This window comes from Homalodisca vitripennis, chromosome 6 (assembly GCF_021130785.1).
Source record: "Homalodisca vitripennis isolate AUS2020 chromosome 6, UT_GWSS_2.1, whole genome shotgun sequence".
NCBI lineage: Eukaryota > Metazoa > Arthropoda > Insecta > Hemiptera > Cicadellidae > Homalodisca > Homalodisca vitripennis.
The window spans coordinates 4,826,631-4,843,598 of record NC_060212.1 but is presented as its reverse complement, the minus strand read 5'-3'; the positions used below and the strand labels follow the sequence as shown (position 1 = coordinate 4,843,598).

At 34.6% G+C, this 16,968-nt stretch overlaps 2 protein-coding genes across 2 annotated transcripts in view; both read left to right on the top strand.

Annotated features, from left to right (window-relative positions):
- LOC124364084 overlaps window positions 1-16,968 on the top strand; it is a 39,882-nt gene that overhangs the window by 11,090 nt on the left and 11,824 nt on the right. The window lies entirely within an intron of this gene.
- Window positions 10,090-16,968, top strand: part of LOC124365136 — a 37,325-nt gene continuing 30,446 nt past the window's right edge. Inside the window, exon 1 of the mRNA XM_046821088.1 lies at window positions 10,090-10,344. The gene's annotated coding sequence lies outside the window, so the exon portion shown is untranslated. The remainder of the gene's footprint in view (window positions 10,345-16,968) is intronic.

Below are 16,968 nucleotides of genomic sequence, written 5' to 3'. Positions count from 1 at the left end.
GTTAGTGTGTAAGAAGTCAATGCAAAGTGCTGTGCAAGAAGCTGTATCGGATAATGATGGTTGCAGAGACCTCGCTATAGCTGCTGATGGGCTCATGGCAGAAGCGGGGTCACCTTTCACTAAATGGAGTGGTATCAGTGACATCTTTATCAACCGGTAAGGTCCTAGACATCGAGATTTTATCTAAATATTGCAGATGCACTAACTAGACTAAACAACACGCATGGTGATGGCTGTATCGCAAACTTTGAAGGTTTCTAGTGGAGCCATGGAAGTTGCTGGAGCAGTCGCAATTTTTCAGCGCTCCGCAGGCATTGTATGAGGCTCGTTACCTTGAATACCTTGGTGATGGAGAACAGCAAGGCGTACTCCAGTGTATGCGAAGCCAAGCCCTATGGTGATACTGCCATAACAAAGATAGAATGCATAGGCCATGTCCAGAAACGGATGGGATCGAGATTAAAAAAATCTAAAAGCTAAGACTAAAAACACTCCCTGACGGCTCACGACTTGGCGGCAAGAACAAGCTAACAGATTCTGCCATTATTCAGCTCCAAAAATACTACGGATTGGCAATTAGACGCAACACAAACTCTGTTGAAGACATGAAAAAAAGCCATTTGGGCAGAGTTTTTTCCATGTGATGTCTTCTAATGAAAGGCCTCAACATGGACTATGTCCAGATGATGAAGAAACCTGGTGTAAGTACCGCAAAGCCGTAAAAATCCAATGAAAACTATGATCATGGCAGCCATTTTCACTTGCCTGAAAAACCTAATGACATTTATTAAACCTATTTTTCAAGATCTAGCCAATCCAACTCTACTGGGCAAATGTACTAAGGGAAAAACTCAAAATCCCAATGAGTCCCTCAACAATGTCATTTGGACCTACATACCTAAAAGAACATTTGTGGAGATTAAAACTTTGAAATTTTGGCATATATGAAGCTGTTACAGCTTTTAATGATGGCTACATTGGCAAATGCAAAGTATTTCAAGAAATAGGAGTGTCACCAGGGCAGCATTTTATTACAGCAATGAAAAAGCTTGACCGGCGGCGAATTTGGAAAGGCAGAGAAAGCTCAAGAAGATATAGAGAAAAAAAATTAGACAGAAGAAAAACTTACTAAAAAGAAGTCTGGAGGATGAATATGAGGAGCAGGAAGGAGATCAGCCAGCCTATGCACCTGGAATGTACTGAAAAAGGTAATAAAGCATATTTTTTTTCCGTTTTTTTGTGTTTTTCCGAAAGTTGCGGTTTTCAATACAAAAGTACATTTTTCTCAAAAACTACAAATGGTAGGAAATATGAAATTTTTTTTGTATGTTTGTAGCACTGTTTTTACATATGTGGAACCACTAAAAACATCACATTTCACTGAGTTCAATATTTATATACATACATATACACATATTTATATAGGTTTTTGACAAGCGTTTAAAACAAAAATATATAACTTTTAGGGTATATGCCAAAAAAAATTTTTTTTTGGTTCCACGTGTTCCCCTAGAAGCCCTCTTTAAATGAAAAAAAGAATTATGAAGATACCTCAAGTAGTTCTTGAGATAAGTGTACCTATGTTAACATTACGAAGATAGGGCGAAGTGCTCCCCTTAAGGCTTCTTTTTGAAGAATCAATTAAAAGTCTCCACTCATCAGGAGCATATTCTATTTTGAAACATGCCATGAGGCATGTAGTTTTCGTTTGAAAGCTACAAAATTAATAAATTTCATACCAAGTTACTTTTTAAATGTCTATACCATATCCAGTATTTGCTTAAAATTGTCGCCTTTTGGTAATATGTGGCGATAATTTTAAATACATTATAGCCATTCACTTTAATTTTCTATTGTTTTTACATATTTAAATGTAAACATTGCAAAAGTATGCTCACTTTTAGGAATACTCAACTACGTATCTTTACATATGATGGTAAAACGCTGGTAAACACATCATCCATTACATTTTAATACTACAATTAGTATGTATTTCTAATTTATGGCTTACGTGTTACTTGGAGAAAGTAGGAGGAAAAGGGATGTTCAAAGGGTCTCCAGGGGTGATCTGAGAGGTAAATCAAGGAAAGAACTAATTTTGTTCGCATTATCCCTCATCTTACGGGAATGGGAATCGTCTGGAATGGAGACTCTTTAGAACCAGCTCCTACTATTCAAACGGTATACCTTTATATATAATAGTGATTTTAGATTATAACAGTGGATATTCTTTTATAAATAAATATACCCAATACTCTGTTTTTTGTACTTTATGCTATATTCAGTACTATATGCTCTTCAATGCTCTATTCAGTATTTATTTATTTCGCATAGTTTGAATTGTGTTTATAGTTATATACTAATAAAAAAACATGTTACAAATACTAAATGATGCCATACTTTGTATAGTCAGTATACATCCTTGTATCGTTGCAATGTTATACATATACAAATGTGGGTGTATTTGCAGATATTGCTCTTGAGAACTTGTAATATTTTGCAGATATTGCTTAATTGTTTAACGGCAAGAGATAAAGGAATTAGCCATTAGATTAAAACTTTCTAAGGTAGTAAGCCCCTTCAAAAATGATGAAATATTTATCCATGAATTAGTTGGTTAAAAAAAATAAAATCATTTATATTGTAACACAAATTTCGTTTATTATAAAAACACAGCTGAAAATAGTAATGTTGATTAAATATGAAAAACTGTAAACAGTCAAATTTGTTAGACCACTGGCTTGACACCTAGACTACAGTAGATAAGGAAATACCACGTGGTTTTTAAAATACATGACATAATTATTAACAACATCTCTAAATAAAATAATAGCATATCGTTTCAGAACTAGGTATATTTATTTCACTTCATTTATTGCATAGTTACCCAAGAATAATAAGGAGTTATTTTAATTCCAATTATTATACAATACATTACGAGATTCTTCAAAAAATAAATCAACACACAACATCTTCCAATGGATTATTTTGACAATTTCGCCTGGCAAAATAACACATACCTTATTTTGTTTTTATTTTATATTACCTTACCTTACTTTACTTTGTTTTAATCTCCTTTGCTTTAATTTACATTTTCTTTTTACATTTTTTTTTACGTGTGATGTTCTGACTGACTGATTCTTCGATTCCCAGCATAAACCATAGATGAAGGATGTATACAGTAGATTTAGTACATTGGTCTATCTTGTGTCCTGAAGGCGGACGAAAGAATGATTTTTCTGACCTCAGACCACTAGCCCACTAGCTTTTTAGGTTGCAAAAATTTCCATAAGAAAGAAATGTATTGCAACAAACATATGGTATTAAATTAAATTCCCTGTTAAACATAATTATTATAATTAAACGTTTTATTATGACAGCTCAACCATGTGTTTAACAATTATAATTACTGTTGTTGAGCACGGAGTTTATCCAGAAACGTAAAAAAAAGCGTTGGTAAAATTGTACATTTCACTCTATTTTACTTTTAGTAAATATTCAGTATGCAATGCTTGATTAGTACTGTAATGAAGATATCAAAGATAAAGTTACTGTCGCAATTGTACAAGAGATTTAAAAACCTTTTTCTTTTTTTTTTTGACAGAAGTAAACCCGAAACGGACATATACTTTCTTTACCGTTGAGACAAGGCAAACAACTACGGTACCAGATATACAAAGACCGGAATACATTATAATGACCATAAATACACACTGTTTGATATATTCTTGGCCAGAGTAACGAAGCAAACTAATTTTAGAGTCGGAGGTATGTTACAAGTAGCGCCTATACACGTTCAAAGCCTAACATTATAATCATCGCCCCACGTCTGAAGCTGTTGACCACGAGCACTGATAACACGTACCTAAAATATACGTACTTTTCTTTCCAAACTACTTAGAGCCCCATAATATATTACAACAAAATCACACTAACTGAAACGCTAATAACTGAGTCATTATAATTCCTCCAGTGGTCTGAATAATTAAAATTTTCTGTAATCATTGGAGCTATTCAATAAAATAACATGGAATGCTAGAGAGAAATTCAAGTTATTCCACAGGTACTTATCTCCAACTTCTTTCAACTTAAATCTAAAATGGATGAGGAGATTAAAATATCCTACAGTGACTATCACTTATCTCTGGAGTGTTTAGAATGTTTTTTTATTTGCTTTTGTTGCCTCTTTTTTATAACAAGAAATTTCGCGGGAAGCCGCACGTAATAATAAATAACATCTTTGATGAATATTATGGGTCCATTAACCAGAAGTAACAAATAATCAAACTCGCTAATCACTGCTTGGTATATAATCGTAACGTAATCAAAATAATGGTAATAAACATTTTATTTGTATTTGTTATTGTAATGCTATAATTCGTTATTTACTTTAATTATTATCAGTACTTAACAATATCGTAATTTATATATATATTATATATTTCAAAAACTTAATAGTACTAAGTAAAATTTATTGCAAATAACATTCACAAATTATGCGCATAGCGTAAATAGCAAAATATTGTCATACAGTTATAATTCAATGCACTTCTACACAATATTTAATTTTTTCACCTCATAATTTCCAGTGGCATAGTTGACAACTCTGAAGCTTTGGAGTGAGTTACATCGCCCCACGCACACGACACAGTCTTTTGAACACTTTTGTTTCATCGAGTGTGCTTTTGGTAGTTGAACTGCTCAGATAGGTTATCTAATCCTAGTTAAACTTCTGCGTGATTCAGCTTTCAGCCATACTATTTTTCTTGTGGTAACTTAAATTAGTTGTAATGTAGTCTATGTGCACATTTGTATTTTAAAAGTAATTTTAATTACACTAAGAAGATAAATTTAACTTAACTTTTGAATTAACACGTAAAATATCCATACAGTTAATTGTAATACAAACATGTTCAGGCTGGACCTGTCATGTCAACGACAGGTTTAGCCATAGAAACTAACGATGTGAGTGAGATTGAAATACAACAAGCGATACGTTCAATACTTCCTCCAAATATGGATCATGACTATTCCAAACATAAACCAACCAGTAGTGAAATAGATAATAAAAGAAAATACCTCGAAGATGACACTCATAATAATTTACTGACATTTGAAACAAATCCACCACTACTAAAAAATCCACATTCAAAGACTGTGCACAGCAGAAAATTCAGGACCCTTTGAGGTGATCATACAGGACAAACAAAGAAATAAAATCAACCCTTTCTCAGTAGGAAAAATACTAAAACAACACTATTGAGACATAGATCATATTACTCGAGCTGGTAGATATCTATCGGTTATTTGTAAAAAACTATTCATCTGCCAACATTTAGTTAACTCACAACATCTCCTTGGATTCAACGTATTCATCCCCTCCATTCAAATGCATACCATAGGTGTTGTATATGCGGAACCTGAGGTAAGTGAACTTGATTTACTATCGGAAGCATTATCTAACTACCCTATTATCCAGGCTGAAAGAATTAAGCGTAGAGTTAATGATCAATAATTGATAAACACTCATTTTGTTAAGGTTACATTTGAATCTAAAAAATGCCTAACTATATCTATTTAAACTATTTATGTATGCAGGTTGACCCCTACATGATAAGGGTCAAACAATGTTATCGATGTTTTGCTTATGGTCACGTGGCAGGTTCATCCTGCAATAAAGAAATAATTTGTAGGGATTGTACTGGCCCGTATTATACTGATGCTTGACAATCTCTCCGTTAATGTGTTCACTGTGGTGACCAACATAGCAGTAATTCCAAATATTGCCCGGAATACATAAGACAAAAAAACATTGAAGACCGTATGAGTCTTATGAAAGAAAGCTATCATGTCGCATCGCAATACTTCTCTACAACATATAAAAAACGTAGTAAGTATGGTTTTAAAAAAATAACTTACTCTCAGGCCACTAAATTTGACGCAAACAATGAGAACATTTATCCAAGCCTGCCGAGCTCACAAGTCTCAACACCTAGCAACCAGGTAAATATAAGTAACAGATACACTCCACTTCAAACTGTCACAGAACCAAACTCAATTCACTACTCAACACCCATAGAGAGAAAAACCAGCGGAACTAGCTACCGTAAGCCTAGCATGGATGCTTAATCCAACACAAAACATCAGAGAAGTAAGTAGACCTATTATAATAAACCTAAACCTACGTCTAAGCCAAATTAGGTAGACAGACTTAGTACTCAGGAAAAAGCTCACCTGTCCACACTCCTTAAGATAAAGCTTGAGGAGATTCGAGGTAGGTTGCATTCTGCAAATGTAACGTCACTTAGTGAAATAGATGACATTATAATTAGGTACATGAATGAAGGTACAACTGTTCAACAAAAACTTAATTCTCCTAGTAAACAGTATTAAATCAAACCTAGGTAAATCGTCAGCCAGCAAACAATCGTTGAATAAAACTAAACCAATTATAAGAAATGTCAACAAATAAACTAAATATAATACAAGATGCTAGATCTCTAAAACCTAAATGGCCGGAAATCATGCATTTATTTGCTATTAATGATATTCACATAGGCATTATACAGGAAACATGGCCACAATAAAGTGATATATTACTAGATAATAACTATGAAATACATCATCTAGACAGATCTGATACTTATGGCGGAACCGCTTTTATTATCCATAAATAAATTGCCTTTAATACTATTTTAGAATACAATAATAATGTAATCCAACTACAAGGAATACAGGTAACTAATTTTAGTTGACCTATCAACATTTATAATATATATTGTACAGTTAAAAAAGTAGAAAATAGTTTTTGGCGAAATAAATTATTTAGCAAAGACCAAGGCTATACTATGTTATGTGGTGATTTGAATGCTCACCATCCCTTTTGGAATTCTAACAAGGCAGATCGTAGAGGAAATGTAATATTTAAAGAATATAATGATTCTCAATTTATATTATTGAATAATAACAAATGTACGACCTTACCTTCCCTGTATCACCAAGCATCAACCCTAGATCTTACCTTTGCCACGCCCAGTCTACACGATCTACTAGAGAAATGGGAGGTAGGTAACACATTAGGCAGTAACCACTTACCAATCTACATGCAATTTAATAATAATTGTTTATCAAAGAATTATAACATTAATGATAAGATTAACAATATAAGTAACAGGCCTACATGGAACTTCAAGAAAGCAGATTGGTCACTATTTACTAAAAATATTGTCAAATATATCAATATCATACCAATAATCTGCCAGATTTACCATTGGAGGAACAGTGGGAAAATATACACAACATTATTATTCTAGCAGCTGATAAACCAATACCAAGGTATAAGTTTGCAAGTAACTGTACAAAATTTACACCTAAAAATTGTGGGGGAAAAGATATGTCAGGAAATAAGTGACAAGAATAATTCCACATTTGCATGGAAGATAATTAAAAAGCTTAAATCAATCAAACACTAGAGTTAACACATCATCTACAATCTTAAATAATGAAGAATTATGCGAAAAATTCATATGTCACATCCATAATACCAGACCAAGTTTCTATGGAATGTGAGATTAATATTTCAACTAGCATTTATTGTAACAATATAGTTGTAGGCTCAACTATAGAAAATAACTATAGCATTAAAGAGTTAAATATAGCCATAGAGATTAAAAATAAGGATACCACTCCAGGTTTAGATGGGATATCTTACAGCATGCTTTTTCACCTACCAGAGAATGCATGTTTATGTATACTTCATATATATAATAATATATGGAACGGGAACATAGATATACCAAGTAAGTGGAAAAAATGTAGAATAATAGTCTTATTAAAACCAGAAAGAGATAAGTTGTTGGAAATCTCATACAGACATATAGCATTGATACCATGTATATTAAAAATATTCAATACTATGGTCAAAAATATGCTAGAATGGTTCATTGAAAAATCAAACATGTTACCGAACACCCAATATGGGTTTAGGAAAGGAAGAGGCTGTAACAATTATTTAATAAACTTGTTGCTGAAATTTATACATCATTAACATACAATGAGACAACCATTGCAACTTCCTTAGATTTATCCAATGCAACTCATGGTTAATTAATAGACAGTTAACATTAGTAGGTTCTAAGTTCAACATAACCAGGTACACTAATAGAGGATTACCACAGGGAAGTGTGTTGAGCCCTTTATTATTTGCTCTATACATAGCACACATTAACTCTCTTATTCCAAATAACGTCAAATCTCTGCAGTTTGCTGATGATATTATGATATATGCATCAGGTAAGCATATCGAGACAATTAAATTACATTAAAATACAAAACCAATATTTAATACATATTATTGTGAGGCCTTTCGATATCCAAGATACCTTCATCAGACACATCACAAAATAAATATTTATTACTTAGATTATCACTGGGAGCTTTTAAAACTACTCCTATTACAGCTCTACAAACTGAAGGTAACATAATGCCCCTTAGTAGTAGAAGGCAGTTACTAACTGACAAGCTTATTTATAAAATTATCACAGATAAAAAACCATCCAGCATTTCAATGCTTGATATTCCTCAAAATGCTCACTAAATGTCATCCATACTGGACAAACGAAAACAAATCAATTAATACACATCAAATCATTGACAAAAATTAACAATCTGCATCCTAATATCTCAATAAAAGAAAATAATAAAACTTTTTGGGATTTTAATATACCAATACTAATGACTGAAAATAACATAAAGTTTAGTTACAATTTAGAGAGCCTAAGTTGTCCAAAAAATGCATGCAATAGTACAGTTATAAAACAACATTTTTTACATTTATTAAATACTAACTACAGTAACTCATTACACAGCTATACAGATGGATCTAGATCCAGATCTGGTACAGGTGCTGCCTACTATATCCCAGAACTGAACATCACTGGTAAGTTTTCACTGGATAAACATTTCTCAAGCTACACAACAGAACTTCTGGCTATTTTAAAAGTAACACAAATATTTCACCTCATAAAACAACAAGATAGGCCTATAGTAATTTTTACGGACTCTCAAGCAGCAATACAAGCACTCAGCAAGGTCTACAATAAATGCAGTGGAAACGGAATTCCTGTGAGTATTATCAATGAATTATTAAAAAGTGATACAAAGGTAACCTTTCATTGGATTCCAGGTCACACAAATATTAACTACAATGAGTACGTAGATAACTTAGCAAAGGAAGCAGTAAACAACGGGAGTGAGGTAACAGATATTTACATCCCATCAGCTGCAAATGACCAGGTATACCAACGCACAGAGAAAGGTAAATGGTATAAACAAATTCAGACTACAAGCATCCACAACAGATAGTATGAAATGACAAACTTCAAGAGATGGGAAATAGTTAATATAATTAGATTAAGATTTGGACACGCCAGGGTGAACTCTAGACTATTTAATATTAAGCAATATTTTACTCCACTATGTTTAAGTTGTACTCGGGCTCAGCGAGAGACGCTCGATCACGTTATTCTACATTGTCCAGCTTACGAATTCGCGAGAAATAATCACTTCAAAGTCATAAAAAACTTAATCACACCTACTCAGACGGTAAATTTAATAAAATTGTTGAAACTTGACGACATAGAAATATATAAAGAAATAAACAAGTTTCTAGTTAATATTAAGAAACACATATAATAAAATAGAGAATCAACCAGCACATAAAACATATATGTATTCCTGGTGTTGGGCTGTATATCCGTGGTCCATATTTCGGATTAGGAATGCCTGATGGACCCATGGCGGGAAGACCACCTGATACCCCTAAATTTCAATTATTAGAATCCTTGATCGATCACTCTGAAAACTAACCAACACAAACAGATTAGATTTTACAAACATATTTTTTTATCTTACTAATAAAAATAAAGATATATTAAACAATATAATTTACTTAAATAGTATGGTTGAAGTTTAATTAAACCAGTGAACAATGAGGTTGCATAGGAATATACCTAAGCCTGCTTTTTTAATAAACGAATAGAAAAAAAGAATAAAAAAATAGAAAAAAGGGCAGGCTCCGCCGACCGCCCTACTCACGACAGTCTTTTGGTCTCCTTGTTGATGCAGTAGACATTATTGTAGTGGGTGGGTTTGTTTGAGTAGTACGTTCTAGTGTTTGGAGAATGTCCACATTAACATCCTATTGCATTTCGTTTTGTTATCTTTGCGACGTCTGAGTGTAAACTTATTGAAGTATAACAACTAAGTGTTCTTTCTCGTCGGTGCTGTTGTCTGTTGTCATCTACAAATGTATCTATAAAGTCGGAGTTGACATCTTCAAGTACGGTATGTATAACTGTATACGTACCACTTTATTAAATGTCAAATTGTATAATCAATTGATTAGGGAAAACCTCATCTAGGTAGTTTTATTCTCACACTCGCACATAACCTCACCCACACTGGTTTGAAACCGCCCGTACATTCCATCGAGAGAAAGAGCTCCTCTGACACAAATCCTAACCTAGTTCATGAACTAATCCGGACCTAGTTCCTTGGCTATCATTAACCTAGTTCCTGAACCAGTTCAGTTAACTAAAGTAAATTAATTTCATTATTTGAAACAAAATTAAAAAAAAACAATCTATAAAATCTAATTCATTGGCATTATAAAACTAAAATTACCGCTTTCCTACAGTATAAAATCCTAAAATACTTCCTACTTGTTAGCTATCTAGTGCACCTTCAAAATCAAACCAAAATGTTTTGTACCTATTTGTAATTTTAGGCTAATGATATATAGTATGGTCACACATGATCTCCACCTTGGTGTGAGTGCCGACGTGAAACTGGCTATAGATTCCATAAAAAGAACGAGTACCCGGATATAGTTCATCACTGTATCCTAACCTAGTTCATCAACTTAAACCATACAAAATATATATTAAATTTAATAACGAAAATAGGCGCAGCCTAAGAATGAGGTTTATATGTATGTATGTATGTGTGTGTATATATATATATACATATTTTTATATACAATATTTTATATAGACTAAATAACACTTGAATTAAAATGTTAGCAATTAAGGTATAAAATAAAAGAAATGTAAACGAAACACAACAGTATTGTTTGTGGGTGTATATGTGTTTGCCTTGGTATTTTAAATAAACGGTGGCATATTTTATCTTACTCCGCTCCTGATTTAGACATTATCTATTTATTTAATCATTTGTCTGATTCCAAATTAATTGTTTCTATGTAAATTCTTTCATTTTCAACACATTTTATAGTTACGTGTAATAGTTAAGTTAACCCTTAAATCGAAATACCGGTCTTGGAGACCGCTAGGGTATTTTGACTTGGTGAATGTTGGTCAGTACTACTTGACTGAGGCGTACAGGCGTGTACGCTTCCCCCACCTTCCATCTCCCTCGACACTCTTCCGCTCATTTCGATCAACACTTCTTCCCTCTCAGTGAAGCCTTTGTGAAGCCAAGTTAGTTGTGTCTTTTAAAAGTCTGGCGGTCTCTTATACCGGTATTTCTCTTACGCGCCTGCCCGTTTTAGCGGTCTTACATACTGATATTTCTGGAATGAGCTCAAAATACATTTTGAACTTTTCTTATTTCTTTGTTTATCTTTACTTGACATGTATTAATAGAGTGAACATTTGTAAAACTACTTGTAAATTGACTTGTATAGTGGGTGTGGAAATAGTGAAATAGGGTCTGGAAGTAGTGGAAAAAGGTCTGGTCTGGTTCAATCACTAAATATCAACAACCTTCATCAAGTTGTGACCAAGGATTTATAGCAAGTGATTGGACTTCGATACCAGGATCCAGAGACTCTGAAACGATGATGATAACCTTTCTGATGTTAGTTCAGAAGCTGACGATTCGGATCAAGGATCCCACAGACAGCTCCAACAGTGACTACAGCGACAGCTCCAATTGTGACTAATGATGAGTGATGATATAATGCTGGAGGATGCGGTAGGTGTTGTCACTGTAGATAACTACCTAGATTCGCAGCCACAAGTTTTACATGGAAAAAACGGATATGAGTGGAGCACTGTTGAGCTCCAAAGAAATCGGCGAACGCCAGCTCACAATATTATTAGGGGGCTGTTCTGGTCTTACTGCTGAGGCTAAAGCTGTGGGCGAAAATCCAACCAAAAAGGACTTTGGACGTTTGGAAATGATCTTCACAGATATGATTAAGATACTATAGTGAAGGAAACCAATAGAAAGCTGACGAGCTTAGAGGAAGAATAAGTGACCACACATCAAAGAATAAGTATAATTGACAAGTAGAGGTATCAAGAGCTCTTTAGGGTTGTTTCTTATACCTAATATTTAATCTGGACATGAAGATATGATCTCTGTTCAACATGAAGATATAGTATCTCGATCTACAAAGACCAATATTTTTTAGCTACAATGTCGTGTAAAAGGTTTGAGATTTTAATATCTTGTCCTACGATTTGACGACTCCACGACAAGAGAACAGCGCAAGGCAGAAGATAAGGCAGCAGCAATATCTGATTTATTCAATCAACTAATCTCAAATGGCAGGGGGTTGTTTTGTCCAAAAGCAAATGTAACTGTGGAAGATGCTTGTGCCTTTTAGGGGCAAATTGCCGTTTCAAACAGTATATGCCCAAAAAACCAGCAAAATATGGCATAAAAATCTTTTGTATGGCCGATTCAGGTAGTTCGTATCTCTGTAAATGCTTCTTTTATTTACACTGGTAAAAACTGTTACAGTGTTGGTCTCACCAGAGATGAACAACAACTACTGAAGAGTACGCAGACTGTCATAAAATTAACAAAGCATATAGAAAGAACCAATCGTAATTTACTGCTGACAATTGGTTCACTTCCATCGAGCTAGTTGACCAATTGAAACTAAGGGATTAACATTTGTTGTGGCACTATTAAAAAAAACAAAAAAGAGATTCCTCCAGAAATTTTTACCTCACAGGCAAAGACGTGTGGGATCTTCGCTGTAATGCTTTCCACAATAACACAACGTTACTTTCTGTTGTGCCGAAGAAAAATAAGGCCGTACTTCTTATTTCCTCGATGCACCACGATATTGAACAAATTCTGAAATAAATAAGCCTGAAATTGTAGGAAACTACAATAAGACTAAGGGTGGCGTTGATACCCTAGATATGAAGACATCTATCTATGGGAGTAATCGAAGACTCGTCGTTGGCCAATGCAGTATTTTATGCCAGTAATTAATATTGCCAGTGTTAACGCGTTCATATTGTTTCTTTGCTATCGGGGAAGTCCAGTTTTGACAAGATTTCAGTTTATAAAGCAGCTGGCTTTTGAACTAGTATTAGATCCTCATATTAGACGACTAGAAATGCCTAACTTGAGAGCAGACCTGAAAAGAGACCATTCTTTCTGTTCTTGGACAAGAACAGGAGCGAGAAGTGCGTGACGATCGCCTACAAAAGAGGAAAACCTGCAGCATATGCCCTTATGAAAAGAAGAGAAAACCCAATACAAATGCATTGAATGAGAACGCCATTTGTTTGGAATGCTCCCGCAAAGTGTGCCTAAATTGGTGCAAGGTAGAAATGATGTTCATCATTCATCCAGGAATTAAGTTTTTCGTGCTGATTACTCTTATTTAAGACTACTTTTTATTACGTATACCATGTTCAATAAACCAAACTGTAAATGTGAAAAAGTCATTTTTTTCCTTATTCCTTTGTCCCCAACAAAAAATACCCTTGATGATATGATAAGTATAACATTCTTTAACTTATCTAAGCTTTGCATTAATGATGCTTTGATAAGCATTTAACTTAAAGGCTTTTCCAAACTGTAAAAAAAAAAACAAATTAAAAAAAAAAACAAATAGCGGTCTGACAGACCGTATTTCTCTGGCGAAAACATCGCGGCGGTCCTGACATACCGCTATTTCCCTGCGAGTCAAAAGTGTCCTATTTCGGTTTAAGGTTTAAGGTCCTTAAATCGAAATACCGGTCTTGGAGACGCTAGGGTATTTTGACTTGTGAATGTTGGTAGTACTGAACTTTGAACCTTGAGGCGTACGCGCCTGTGTACCTTCCCCCCACTCTTTTTTCGGTCGATCAACACTCTTCCCGCTCAGTTTCCAGTCCAGTTAGTGAAGTAGTCTTTTAAAAGTCGCTTTTAAAAGTCTCTTATACCGGTATTTTCTCTTACGCGCTGCCCGTTTTAGCGTCTTACATACTGATATTTCTGGAATGAGCTCAAAAATACATTTTGAACTTTTCTTATTTCTTTGTTTATCTTTACTTGACATGTATTAATAGAGTGAACATTTGTAAATACTTGTAAATTGACTTGTATAGTGGGTGTGGAAATAGTGAAATAGTGGAAAGTAGTGGAAAAAGGTCGATCAAGTTGGACATTCACTAGCAATCAACCTTCACAAGGTTGTGACCAAAGTTTTTAGCAAGTGATGTGGACTTTCGATAACCAGATCCAGAGACTCTTGAACGATGATTCTGATGTTAGTTCAGAAGCTGACGATTCGGATCAAGATCCCAACTATGTTCCATCAGACAGCGACAGCTTACCAATTGTGAGACTACAATGACTCCAGTGATGATGAAGATATAATGCTGGAGGATGCGGTAGGTGTTGTCACTGTAGATAACTACCTAGATTCGCAGCCACAAGTTTTTACATGGAAAAAACGGATATGAGTGGAGCACTGTTGAGCCTCCAAAAAAAGAAATCGGCGAACGCCAGCTCACAATATTATTAGGGGGCTGTCTGGTCTTTACTGCTGAGGCTAAAGCTGTGGGCGAAAATCCAACCAAAAAGGACGTTTGAAATTGATCTTCACAGATAGTATGATGAGATACTATAGTGAAGGAAACCAATAGAAAGCTGACGGAGCTTAGAGGAAGAATAAGTGACCACACATCAAAGTATAATTACAATCCGTGTGATCAAGTAAAGAGTAAGAGCTCTTTTAGGGTTGTTTCTTTATACCTCAATATTTAAATCTGGACATGAAGATATGAGATCTCTGTTCAACAAAGATCCTACTGGGCGACCAATATTTTTAGCTACAATGTCGTGTAAAAGGTTTGAGATTTTAATATCTTGTCTACGATTTGACGACTCCACGACAAGAGAACAGCGCAAGGCAGAAGATAAGGCAGCAGCAATATCTGATTTATTCAATCAACTAATCTCAAATGGCAGGGGGTTGTTTTGTCCAAAAGCAAATGTAACTGTGGATGAGATGCTTGTGCCTTTTAGGGGCAAATGCCGTTTCAAACAGTATATGCCCAAAAAACCAGCAAAATATGGCATAAAAATCTTTGTATGGCCGATTCAGGTAGTTTCGTATCTCTGTAATGCTTTTATTTACACTGGTAAAAAACTGTTACAGTGTTGGTCTCACCAGAGATGAACAACAACTACTGAAGAGTACGCAGGACTGTCATAAAATTAACAAAGCATATAGAAAGAACCAATCGTAATGTTACTGCTGACAATTGGTTCACTTCCATCGAGCTAGTTGACCAATTGAAAACTAAGGGGATTAACATTTGTTGGCACTATTAAAAAAAACAAAAAAGAGATTCCCTCCAGAATTTTTACCTCACAGGCAAAGACGTGTGGGATCTTCGCTGTATGCTTTCCACAATAACACAACGTTACTTTCTGTTGTGCCGAAGAAAAATAAAGGCCGTACTTCTTATTTCCTCGATGCACCACGATATTGAGACAAATTCTGAAATAAATAAGCCTGAAAATTGTAGGATACTACAATAAGACTAAGGGTGGCGTTGATACCCTAGATATGAAGACATCTATCTATGGGAGTAATCGAAAGACTCGTCCGTTGGCCAATGGCAGTATTTTATGCCATAATTAATATTGCCAGTGTTAACGCGTTGTCATATTGTTTCTTTGCTATCGGGGAAGTCCAGTTTTGACAAGATTTTCAGTTTATAAAGCAGCTGGCTTTTGAACTAGTAGAGCCTCATATTAGAAGACGACTAGAAATGCCTAACTTGAGAGCAGACCTGAAAAAGACCCATTCTTTCTGTTCTTGGACAAGAACAGGAGCGAGGAGAAGTGCGTGACGATCGCCTACAAAAGAGGAAAACCTGCAGCATATGCCCTTATGAAAAGAAGAGAAAAACCCAATACAAATGCATTGAATGTGAGAAACGCCCATTTGTTTGGAATGCTCCCGCAAAGTGTGCCTAAATTGTGCAAGGTAGAAATGATGTGTTCATCATTCATCCAGGAATATTAAGTTTTCGTGCTGATTACTCTTATTTAAGCTACTTTTTATTACGTATACCATGTTCAATAAACCAAACTTAATGTGAAAAAGTGTCATTTTTCATTATTCCTTTGTTCAAATCCAACAAAAATAACCCTTGATGATAATAAGTATAACATTCTTTAATTATCTAAGCTTTGCATTTTTAATGATAGATTTAACTTTAAAGGCTTTTCCAATGTAAAAAAAAAAACAAATACTAGCGGTCTGACAGACCGGTATTTCTCTGGCGAAAACATCGGGCGGTCTGACATACCGCTATTTCCCTGGCGAGTCAAAAGTGTCCCTATTTCGGTTTAAGGGTTAACTGACGGCCCAGCAAATACGGGTTTCCGGTTATTAACCTATTGCTATTGTCCTCCTGAACTAAACAATTATAGGTTTCTATGGGCGGAAATGGCAAACAACAAAGTTAGAGTACATAAAATGAAGAACTACTTTTCCTGCTCGGAGTAATATTTTATTGTTATACTGGCATCAAGTGGTTTGTGATGATTGTAATACAACCTCCTATTGGTTGATGCTGACGTCATCCTTTATACCATCCTTGGATGCGTAGAATGACTATAATTTTGAAATTGGGGAGTTTTACTCAAATAAAAACGTTTTTCTTAATTTACACCTTCTAAGAATAAAATTTCATATAAGCA